Below are 12,379 nucleotides of genomic sequence, written 5' to 3'. Positions count from 1 at the left end.
AAATTTCCAACCAAATTTAAACTTTAATCTTTATATGTTTCCGACACGATAAGCAATATTTGTTAAGTTAAATTTCAAGAATTTTAAACTATGTTCATACATTCATTCGACCTCGACCAAGTTCCAACGATTCACGAACCATTAAATGAATATGATTATATATGTATATGTGTATATATATATTATAACTTGAAACGTAAACAAAATATTAGATTAAATACTTTATATGATTGTATCTGTTTCAAAATGTTTATCAATGGAATTAGAAGATAAGATCAAATGATTGAATTATCAGATATATTCAATTATGATTACAAGTCTCTGTTGAAAGGCCCATGTTGATTTGAGAAATCTTTCTATTTTAACAATATTCGGAAAATGGTAAAGTGATTTATAAATAAGAACAAATTGTTAATCATTGAGAACTAGACAAAGGATAGTGGAAGATTGAATCTCATAAAGACTCGATTGATCTATTTAGTTTCAAACGTACAAAAACGTTTTCAGTTTAAAAAGAACTTTATTATTAAAACGTATATAACTTTTATAAATATCTAGAACCACTTTTGACAACTCATTACTTAACTAGTATGATAAAGATAACGATATTTATATTTTATTTTATTAAATATATATAATGATTTAAATTAATATTATATATATTTATACGCGTATTATACGTATTATGTAGTTTTATACTTTTACTATACTTAAACTTTACCTTTACTTTATTTTTACTTTACTTTAACTTTAACTTTAATAATTCACTTTAATAATTCATACTTTAATAATTCACTTTAATAATTCATACTTTAATAATTCACTTTAATAATTTATACTTTAATAATTCACTTTAATAATTCATACTTTAATAATTCACTTTAATAATTCAAAAATATATTATAAATAGAATTCAATAGGTTTCATTATTTCATAGAAACTTGAAAATATTTTTCTCTAAACTCTCTCAATCGATTTACATATATATATTTACTCCATATTATTTCAAGATATTATTAGTATACATAAATATTACGTCAGAGTACTGTCCGAGTGATTTCGAAATTGTTTTTCGAGTGGGATTGGATTAAGGAAATTATGGGTTATAGCTATGGAGGTGATTGGGTATGGTTCATGGGTATGCTCGTGAGGTCAATATAGTATTTATCATCTCCGTTGCGTTTACGTACCTTTCCTGCAATATTGAATCTCAATATTGATACGTGAGTACTCATAATTTAACTTTTACATACTAATAGTGTATCCCTGACTAGTGCTCGAGTATATAGGATTATGCATGTTTGTACTTTTGATATTGCCTTTAGTTAGTTATGTTGAATCCTGAATTAGTTATATATGCGACTGAGATAAGGTATAAGATATGCATGATGTTGGAAAGCTAGCGAAAAATTAAGAACTTTTCATTTAGATATCGAATGATTTCGATGAACGGATTTGAAGTTATAGTCCATCGAATTTTTGTATTATTATTAAAAATGATTATTATTATCGTCGTTATTATCGTCGTTCCAGTTTTATCTTATTATTATTATTATTATTATTATTATTATTATTATTATTATCTTTATCAATAAAAGGATTTATCATTAAAAAAAAAATTATTATTTTTTTATTATTACTATCGTTATTATCGTTAAAGTTATAATTAGTATTATTATTATTATCCAATTATTATTATTATTATTATTATTATTATTATTATTATTATTATTATTATTGTTATTATTATTATTATTATTATTATTGGTATTATTATTATTATTATCATTATTAATATATATATCATTATTTAAAAATGGTTATTGTTATTATTAATATTATTATTACTATATTATCATTAAGATAATTATTAGTATTATCGTTAATAATGTTATAGTAACTATCATTATTAATATTAGTGTAATTAAAATAAATATTTGTAACACCTAATTATTTTGATTACTATTATTATCATTATTACGAACACGATATAAAAGACGATTAAAAGCAATTAAATGAAACGATTAGGAAATAATGGGTAAGAGTATCATGATGAAATTAAAATATTATAAGATATTGATTTAGATAAAATTATCGTTCGTATTATTTTTATCATTACTATTATTATTAAAATTATCGTTAGTATTAAAACTATCATTTTAACAAAAATTATCATTTTAATAGAAAAGTCATTGTTACTATAAAATATCATTATTATTATTATTTCAAATAGAATTATTATTTTAAAGATAATATTAAAAATTATCGTAAATATTAAAGTTATCATAATTAGAATTATCGTTTTATCATAATGTCATCTTAGTAATTATAAATATTGATATTTTTATAATAATAATTATTATTACAAAATAATACGACTTTTACTTACTATCATTATAGATATTATTTTATCAAATAAATATTTGATACAAACATATTTTACTACGTGTAATAACTTACTTTAATAATACCTATCATATTATCTTTATAATATTAAATGAACCCTATAAATTTTATTACTTAATATATATAAAAGTATATTTTATTATATAAATATAATATAAAATTTTATTTATTAATAAATAAATTATATTATTTACTCTAATAAATCTTTTAAAAATATTTAAAAATATAAAACGACGATATTTAAACTATATATTAATCATGTATAGATTTTTGGAAATTATTTTGAGTCAAATTTACTTTTGTTGACTTTTGCATATTAGTCTCGAGCATTAGGATTGTGGTACACTATGACTTGACCTAATTTGTTAGACAAATATTGACCAACACATAAATATATATAATTAATTTAGGTTCGTGAATCCGAGGCCAACCTTGCACTTGTTCAATGACGTTATATGTATTTTTACTACGAAATACAGTATGGTGAGTTTCATTTGCCTTTTTACCCTTTATATTTTTGGGACTGAGAATACATGCGCTTTTATAAATGTTTTGACGAAATAGACACAAGTAATTGAAACTACATTATATGGTTGAATTATCGAAATCGAATATGCCCCTTTTTATTAAAGTCTGGTAATCTAAGAATTAGGGAACAGACACCCTAATTGACGCGAATCCTAAAGATAGATCTATTGGGCCTAACAAACCCCATCCAAAGTACCGGATGCTTTAGTAATTCGAAATTTATATCATGTCCGAAGGAGGATCCCGGAATGATAGGGGATATTCTTATATGTATCTAGTTAATGTCGGTTACCAGGTGTTCACCATATGAATGATTGTTTTTGTCTCTATGCATGGGACGTATATTTATGAGAACTGGAAATGAAATTCTTGTGGTCTATTAAAATGATGGAAATAAATGATTATGATAAACTAATGAACTCACCAACCTTTTGGTTGACACTTTAAAGCATGTTTATTCTCAGGTGTTAAAGAAATCTTCCGCTGTGCATTTGCTCATTTTAAAGATATTACTTGGAGTCTTCAATAGCATATTTCGAAGAACGTTGCATTCGAGTCATTGAGTTCATCAAAGATTATTATTAAATCAATTTATAGTTGGATAGTGGATATTATGAAATGGTATGCATGCCTGTCAATTTTCGATGTAAAGAAAGATTGTCTTTTAAAAACGAATGCAATGTTTGTAAAATGTATCATATAGAGGTCAAATACCTCGCAATGTAATCAACTATTGTGAATCGTTTATAATGTATATGAACGGGTCCTTTCACATATATTGCGGGGAACCAAAATGCTATTTTACGCAACGGGTTAAGAAATTATTTTGACTCAATGTATCCGAATATAGGACTTCATGATTTAGAAAAAGCGGCTAACATGCAACATAAAGAAGCATGCTATGCTTACGGGTTAGTAATGTTCGCTTCTCACCAAAGTGAGAAAAAGAACATCGGGCCACAACTATTAAACAAAACGTTCCCACAAGGGACGGAGTCGGTAATTGGGGTAAGAAATGAGGTTTTTAGGTTATTACGAGACTGTTGGTCATTACGTAACCCTCGTCCCTTTGACGACGTTACAACATGCTGTCTTATCAACGGCCATAACAGTTATGTTCCACAAGACCAAGGATGGGAAGTAGTCCTAGTAAAACCAGAATGCATGACTTGTTTCTGGACGTATGAATTACGTGTCTTTATTGCCTTTGCTGAACGACTTGTGTACTAGCTAGAATTATCTTCACAATTATCTTGTATCAAAGTTATTGTGTGCTATATTTCATGCTTTATGTAAAATAAGCGGTATTGTAAGTTTGTAAAATATTGTATAAAAGTTTGAACGCGAAATATTATTATAATCAGTTTTTCATATAGAATTGTAGTAGTTGAATTGTATATTAGCTACTAAGTATGAACTTAACGGGTAGGTACTACCCGAATTTAAACTTATAAAATGCTAATATGAAGAAAAAGCTTTTATAAATGAGTTCATATTATGCTACGAAATACTATTAACTACTCTTAATATTCTGTATGATTAACTTGTTCCATTTGACTATTTTGAAGAAAATGGCACCGACTACTTGACACACCGTGAATATGAATGAAGAGGAATTCCGTACTTTTCTAGCTTCAAACATAGCCGCAGTACAGGCTGCGCTAAATACCAACAATAACCTTGGATCTAGCAGTATAGGAAATCGTGTAGGATGCACCTACAAAGAATTCACTGCCTGCAAACCTTTGGAATTTGATGGAACCGAAGGACCGATCGGATTGAAACGGTGGACCGAGAAGGTCGAATCGGTGTTTGCCATAAGTAAGTGTACTGAAGAGGACAAAGTGAAGTACGCTACGCATACCTTCACAGGTTCTGCGTTAACATGGTGGAATACCTATCTAGAGCAAGTAGGACAAGACGATGCGTACGCACTACCGTGGTCAGCATTCAAGCACTTGATGAATGAGAAGTACCGTCCCAGAACCGAGGTCAATAAGCTCAAGACAGAACTTAGAGGGTTACGAACCCAAGGATTTGATATTACCACGTACGAAAGACGATTCACAGAATTGTGCCTATTGTGTCCGGGAGCATTCGAAGATGAGGAAGAGAAGATCGACGCGTTTGTGAAAGGATTACCGGAAAGAATCCAAGAAGATATAAGTTCACACGAGCCCGCCTCCATACAACAGGCATGTAGAATGGCTCACAAACTAGTGAACCAGATTGAAGAAAGAATTAAAGAACAGACTGCTGAAGAGGCCAATGTAAAGCAAGTTAAAAGAAAGTGGGAGGAAAACGGTGATAAGAATCACCAATACAACAACAACAGCAATTACAACAATAATCGCAACAATTATCCCAACAATCGCAACATCAATCGCAACTACAACAAACGGCCCAACAACAACAACAGCAGCAACTACAACAATCATCCCAACAACAATAATAACCGCAACAACAACAATAATCAGAAGCAGCTATGCCAAAGGTGTGAAAAGTATCACTCGGGGTTCTGCACCAAATTTTGCAACAAGTGTAAAAGAAATGGTCATAGCGAGGCGAAGTGTGAGGTCTATGGACCAGGGGTTAATAGAACGAAAGGAACAAATGGTGTCGGAACGAGTAATGGCGGAGCAAGTAGTGTCGGAGCAAGTTATGCCAATGTAGTTTGTTATAAATGTGGAAAACCGGGCCACATTATTAGAAATTGCCCGAACCAGGAGAACACGAATGGACAAGGCCGCAGAAGAGTTTTCCATATTAATGCGGCAGAGGCACAGGAAGACTCGGAGCTTGTTACGGGTACGTTTCTTATTGACAATAAATCTGCTTACGTTTTATTTGATTCGGGTGCGGATAGAAGCTATATGAGTAGAGATTTTTGTGCTAAATTAAGTTGTCCATTGACGCCTTTGGATAGTAAATTTTTACTCGAATTAGCAAATGGTAAATTAATTTCAGCAGATAATATATGTCGGAATCGAGAAATTAAACTGGTTAGCTAAATATTTAAGATTGACTTGATACCAGTAGAGTTAGGGAGTTTTGATGTGATAATCAGTATGGACTGGTTGAAAGAAGTGAAAGCAGAGATCGTTTGTTACAAAAATGCAATTCGCATTATACGAGAAAAAGGAAAACCCTTAATGGTGTACGGAGAAAAGGGCAACACGAAGCTACATCTTATTAGTAATTTGAAGGCACAAAAACTAATAAGAAAAGGTTGCTATGCTGTTCTAACACACGTCGAGAAAGTACAAACTGAAGAAAAGAGCATCAATGATGTTCCCGTCGCAAAAGAATTTCCCGATGTATTTCCGAAAGAATTACCGGGATTACCCCCACATCGATCCGTTGAATTTCAAATAGATCTTGTACCAGGAGCTGCACCAATAGCTCGTGCTCCTTACAGACTCGCACCCAGCGAGATGAAAGAACTGCAAAGCCAATTACAAGAACTTTTAGAGCGTGGTTTCATTCGACCAAGCACATCACCGTGGGGAGCTTCTGTTTTGTTTGTCAAGAAGAAAGATGGTACATTCAGGTTGTGTATCGACTACCGAGAGTTGAACAAACTTACCATCAAGAACCGCTACCCACTACCGAGAATCGACGACTTATTTGATCAACTACAAGGCTCGTCTGTTTATTCAAAGATTGACTTACGTTCCGGGTATCATCAAATGCGGGTGAAAGAAGATGATATTCCAAAGACTGCATTCAGAACACGTTACGGTCATTACGAGTTTATGGTCATGCCATTTGGTTTAACTAATGCACCAGCTGTGTTCATGGACCTTATGAACCGAGTGTGTGGACCATACCTTGACAAGTTTGTCATTGTTTTCATTGATGACATACTTATTTACTCAAAGAGTGACCAAGAACACGGTGAACATTTGAGAAAGGTGTTAGAAGTATTGAGGAAGGAAGAATTGTACGCTAAGTTTTCAAAATGTGCATTTTGGTTGGAAGAAGTTCAATTCCTCAGTCACATAGTGAACAAAGAATGTATTAAGGTGGATCCGGCAAAGATAGAAACTGTTGACAAGTGGGAAACCCCGAAAACTCCGAAACACATACGCCAGTTTTTAGGACTAGCTGGTTACTACAGAAGGTTCATCCAAGACTTTTCCAGAATAGCAAAACCCTTGACTGCATTAACGCATAAAGGGAAGAAATTTGAATGGAATGATGGACAAGAGAAAGCGTTTCAGTTATTGAAGAAAAAGCTAACTACGGCACCTATATTGTCATTGCCTGAAGGGAATGATGATTTTGTGATTTATTGTGACGCATCAAAGCAAGGTCTCGGTTGTGTATTAATGCAATGAACGAAGGTGATTGCTTATGCGTCTAGACAATTGAAGATTCACTAACAAAATTATACGACGCATGATTTGGAATTAGGCGCGGTTGTTTTTGCATTAAAGACTTGGAGGCACTACTTATATGGGGTCAAAAGTATTATATATACCGACCACAAAAGTCTTCAACACATATTTAATCAGAAACAACTGAATATGAGGCAGCGTAGGTGGATTGAATTATTGAATGATTACGACTTTGAGATTCGTTACCACCCGGGGAAGGCAAATGTGGTAGCCGATGCCTTGAGCAGGAAGGACAGAGAACCCATTCGAGTAAAATCTATGAATATAATGATTCATAATAACCTTACTACTCAAATAAAGGAGGCGCAACAAGGAGTTTTAAAAGAGGGAAATTTAAAGGATGAAATACCCAAAGGATCGGAGAAGCATCTTAATATTCGGGAAGACGGAACCCGGTATAGGGCTGAAAGGATTTGGGTACCATAATTTGGAGATATGAGAGAAATGGTACTTAGAGAAGCTCATAAAACCAGATACTCAATACATCCTGGAACGGGAAAGATGTACAAGGATCTCAAGAAACATTTTTGGTGGCCGGGTATGAAAGCCGATGTTGCTAAATACGTAGGAGAATGTTTGACGTGTTCTAAGGTCAAAGCTAAGCATCAGAAACCATCAGGTCTACTTCAACAACCCGAAATCCCAGAATGGAAATGGGAAAACATTACCATGGATTTCATCACTAAATTACCAAGGACTGCAAGTGGTTTTGATACTATTTGGGTAATAGTTGATCGTCTCACCAAATCAGCACACTTCCTGCCAATAAGAGAAGATGACAAGATGGAGAAGTTAGCACGACTGTATTTGAAGGAAGTCGTCTCCAGACATGGAATACCAATCCCTATTAACTCTGATAGGGATGGCAGATTTATTTCAAGATTCTGGCAGACATTACAGCAAGCATTAGGAACTCGGTTAGACATGAGTACTGCCTATCATCCACAAACTGATGGGAAGAGCGAAAGGACGATACAAATGCTTGAAGACATGCTACGATCATGTGTTATTGATTTCGGAAACAGTTGGGATCGACATCTACCGTTAGCAGAATTTTCCTACAACAACAGCTACCATTCAAGCATTGAGATGGCGCCGTTTGAAGCACTTTATGGTAGAAAGTGCAGGTCTCCGATTTGTTGGAGTGAAGTGGGGGATAGACAGATTACGGGTCCAGAGATTATACAAGAAACTACCGAGAAGATCATCCAAATTCAACAACGGTTGAAAACCATCCAAAGTCGACAAAAGAGCTACGCTGACATTAAAAGAAAAGATATAGAATTTGAAATTGGAGAGATGGTCATGCTTAAAGTTGCACCTTGGAAAGGCGTTGTTCGATTTGGTAAACAAGGGAAATTAAATCCAAGGTATATTGGACCATTCAAGATTATTGATCGTGTCGGACCAGTAGCTTACCGACTTGAGTTACCTCAACAACTCGTAGCTGTACATAACACTTTCCACGTCTCGAATTTGAAGAAATGTTTTACTAAAGAAGATCTCACTATTCCGTTAGATGAAATCCAAATCAACGAAAAACTCCAATTCATCGAAGAACCCGTAGAAATAATGGATCGTGAGGTTAAAAGACTTAAGCAAAACAAGATACCAATTGTTAAGGTTCGATGGAATGCTCGTAGAGGACCCGAGTTCACCTGGGAGCATGAAGATCAGATGAAGAAGAAATACCCGCATCTATTTCCAGAAGATTCGTCAACACCTTCAACAGCTTAAAATTTCAGGACGAAATTTATTTAACGGGTAGGTACTGTAGTGACCCGAACTTTTCCATGTTTATATATATTAATTGAGATTGATATTTACATGATTAAATGTTTCCAACATGTTAAGCAATCAAACTTGTTAAGACTTGATTAATTGAAATATGTTTCATATAGACAATTGACCACCCAAGTTGACCGGCGATTCACGAACATTAAAACTTGTAAAAACGACATGAGGATATATATGGATATACATATGGTTAACATGAGATTATGATAAGTAAGTATCTCCATAAGTATATTAACAATGAGTTATATACATATAAACAAGACTACTAACTTAAGGATTTCGAAACGAGACATATATGTAACGATTATCGTTGTAACGACATTTAAATGTATATATATCATATTAAGATATATTAATATATCATAATATCATGATAATATAATAATTTAACATCTCATTAGATATAATAAACAATGGGTTAACAACATTAATTGAGATCGTTAACTTAAAGGTTTCAAAACAACACTTACATGTAACGACTAACGATGACTTAACGACTCAGTTAAAATGTATATACATGTAGTGTATTTAGTTGTATTAAAATACTTTTGGAAGACTTCAAGACATATATCAAAACACTCATACTTAACGAAAATGGTTACAGTTACTTTCCCATTCTTTTCTTTCATCAAGAATTCTAGTCGTATTCTTACCCGTAATATACACAGCTTCAAAACGTACTTACTATGGGTATATACCAATAGGAACTAGCATGGGATTCCACTCTTGATTATGTCATGTATGACTAATCAATTTTAACTTCTACCATGAGCTAGTCAACTAACTAGAACTCCTTTTAACCCCACTCACCACTCACCAATTACCACTCATCATTCACTCCATTTCACTTCCAATTCTCTTTCTAATTCTCTCTCAACACACACACACTATTATGAACGTATTTTTCCAGTAGTTAATCATCATCTTCATCAAAAATCACTTCAAGAATCAAGCTATAATCATCATAGGAAGAACACTTCAAGAACACTTCAAAAATCCCTTCAAGTTTACTAATTTACTTCCAAGCTTTCTAATCCATTCCAAGTAATCATCTAAGATCAAGAAACCTTTGTTATATACAGTATGTTATCTTTCTTATTCAAGGTAATATTCATATTCAAACTTTGATTTCAATTTCTATAACTATAAACTATCTTAATTCGAGTAAAAATCTTACTTGAACTTGTTTTTGTGTCATGATCCTACTTCAAGAACTTTCAAGCCATCCAAGATCCTTTGAAGCTAGATCATTTCTTGTCACTTCCAGTATGTTTACCTACTAAACTTGAGGTAGTAATGATGTTCATAACATCATTCAATTCATATATATAAAACTATCTTATTCGAAGGTTTAAACTCGTAATCACTAGAACATAGTTTAGTTAATTCTAAACTTGTTCGCAAACAAAAGTTAATCCTTCTAACTTGACTTTTAAAATTAACTACACACATGTTCTATATCTATATGATATGCTAACTTAATGATTTAAAACCTGGAAACACGAAAAACACCGTAAAACTGGATTTACGCCTTCGTAGTAACACAGCGGGCTGTTTTGGGTTAGTTAATTAAAAACTATGATAAACTTTGATTTAAAAGTTGTTATTCTGAGAAAATGATTTTTATTATGAAAATGAAACTATATACAAAAATTATGGTTAAACTCAAAGTGGAAGTATGTTTTCTAAAATGGTCATCTAGACGTCGTTCTTTCGACTGAAATGACTACCTTTACAAAAACGACTTGTAACTTATTTTTCTGACTATAAACCTATACTTTTTCTGTTTAGATTCATAAAATAAAGTTCAATATGAAACCATAGCAATTTGATTCACTCAAAACGGATTTAAAATGAAGAAGTTATGGGTAAAACAAGATTGGATAATTTTTCTCATTTTAGCTACGTGAAAATTGGTAACAAATCTATTCCAACCATAACTTAATCAACTTGTATTATATATTATGTAATCTTGAGATACCATAGACACGTATACAATATTTTGACCTATCATGTCGACACATCTATATATATTTCGGAACAACCATAGACACTCTATATGTGAATGTTGGAGTTAGCTATACAGGGTTGAGGTTGATTCCAAAATATATATAGTTTGAGTTGTGATCAATACTGAGATACGTATACACTGGGTCGTGGATTGATTCAAGATAATATTTATCGATTTATTTCTGTACATCTAACTGTGGACAACTAATTGTAGGTTACTAACGAGGACAGCTGACTTAATAAACTTAAAACATCAAAATATATTAAAAGTGTTGTAAATATATTTTAAACATACTTTAATATATATGTATATATTGTTATAGGTTCGTGAATCAACAGTGGCCAAGTCTTACATCTCGACGAAGTAAAAATCTGTGAAAGTGAGTTATAGTCCCACTTTTAAAATCTAATATTTTTGGGATGAGAATACATGCAGGTTTTATAAATGATTTACAAAATAGACACAAGTACGTGAAACTACATTCTATGGTTGAATTATCGAAATCGAATATGCCCCTTTTTATTAAGTCTGGTAATCTAAGAATTAGGGAAAAACACCCTAATTGACGCGAATCCTAAAGATAGATCTATTGGGCCTAACAAACCCCATCCAAAGTACCGGATGCTTTAGTACTTCGAAATTTATATCATATCCGAAGGGTGTCCCGGAATGATGGGGATATTCTTATATATGCATCTTGTTAATGTCGGTTACCAGGTGTTCACCATATGAATGATTTTTACCTCTATGTATGGGATGTGTATTGAAATATGAAATCTTGTGGTCTATTATTATTATTTGATATATATAGGTTAAACCTATAACTCACCAACATTTTTGTTGACGTTTTAAGCATGTTTATTCTCAGGTGATTATTAAGAGCTTCCGCTGTCGCATACTTAAATAAGGACGAGATTTGGAGTCCATGCTTGTATGATATTGTGTAAAAACTGCATTCAAGAAACTTATTTTGTTGTAACATATTTGTATTGTAAGCCATTATGTAATGGTCGTGTGTAAACAGGATATTTTAGATTATCATTATTTGATAATCTACGTAAAGCTTTTTAAACCTTTATTGATGAAATAAAGGTTATGGTTTGTTTTAAAATGAATGCAGTCTTTGAAAAACGTCTCATATAGAGGTCAAAACCTCGCAACAAAATCAATTAATATGGAACGTTTTTAATCAATAAGAACGGGACATTTCATATTTCATAGCATTATCCTTCAAGAA

The sequence above is a fragment of the Rutidosis leptorrhynchoides genome, chromosome 10 (genome assembly GCF_046630445.1).
Source record: "Rutidosis leptorrhynchoides isolate AG116_Rl617_1_P2 chromosome 10, CSIRO_AGI_Rlap_v1, whole genome shotgun sequence".
Classification (NCBI taxonomy): Eukaryota; Viridiplantae; Streptophyta; class Magnoliopsida; order Asterales; family Asteraceae; genus Rutidosis; species Rutidosis leptorrhynchoides.
The sequence above is the reverse complement of the archived record's forward strand: the minus strand, read 5'-3'. Positions refer to the sequence as shown.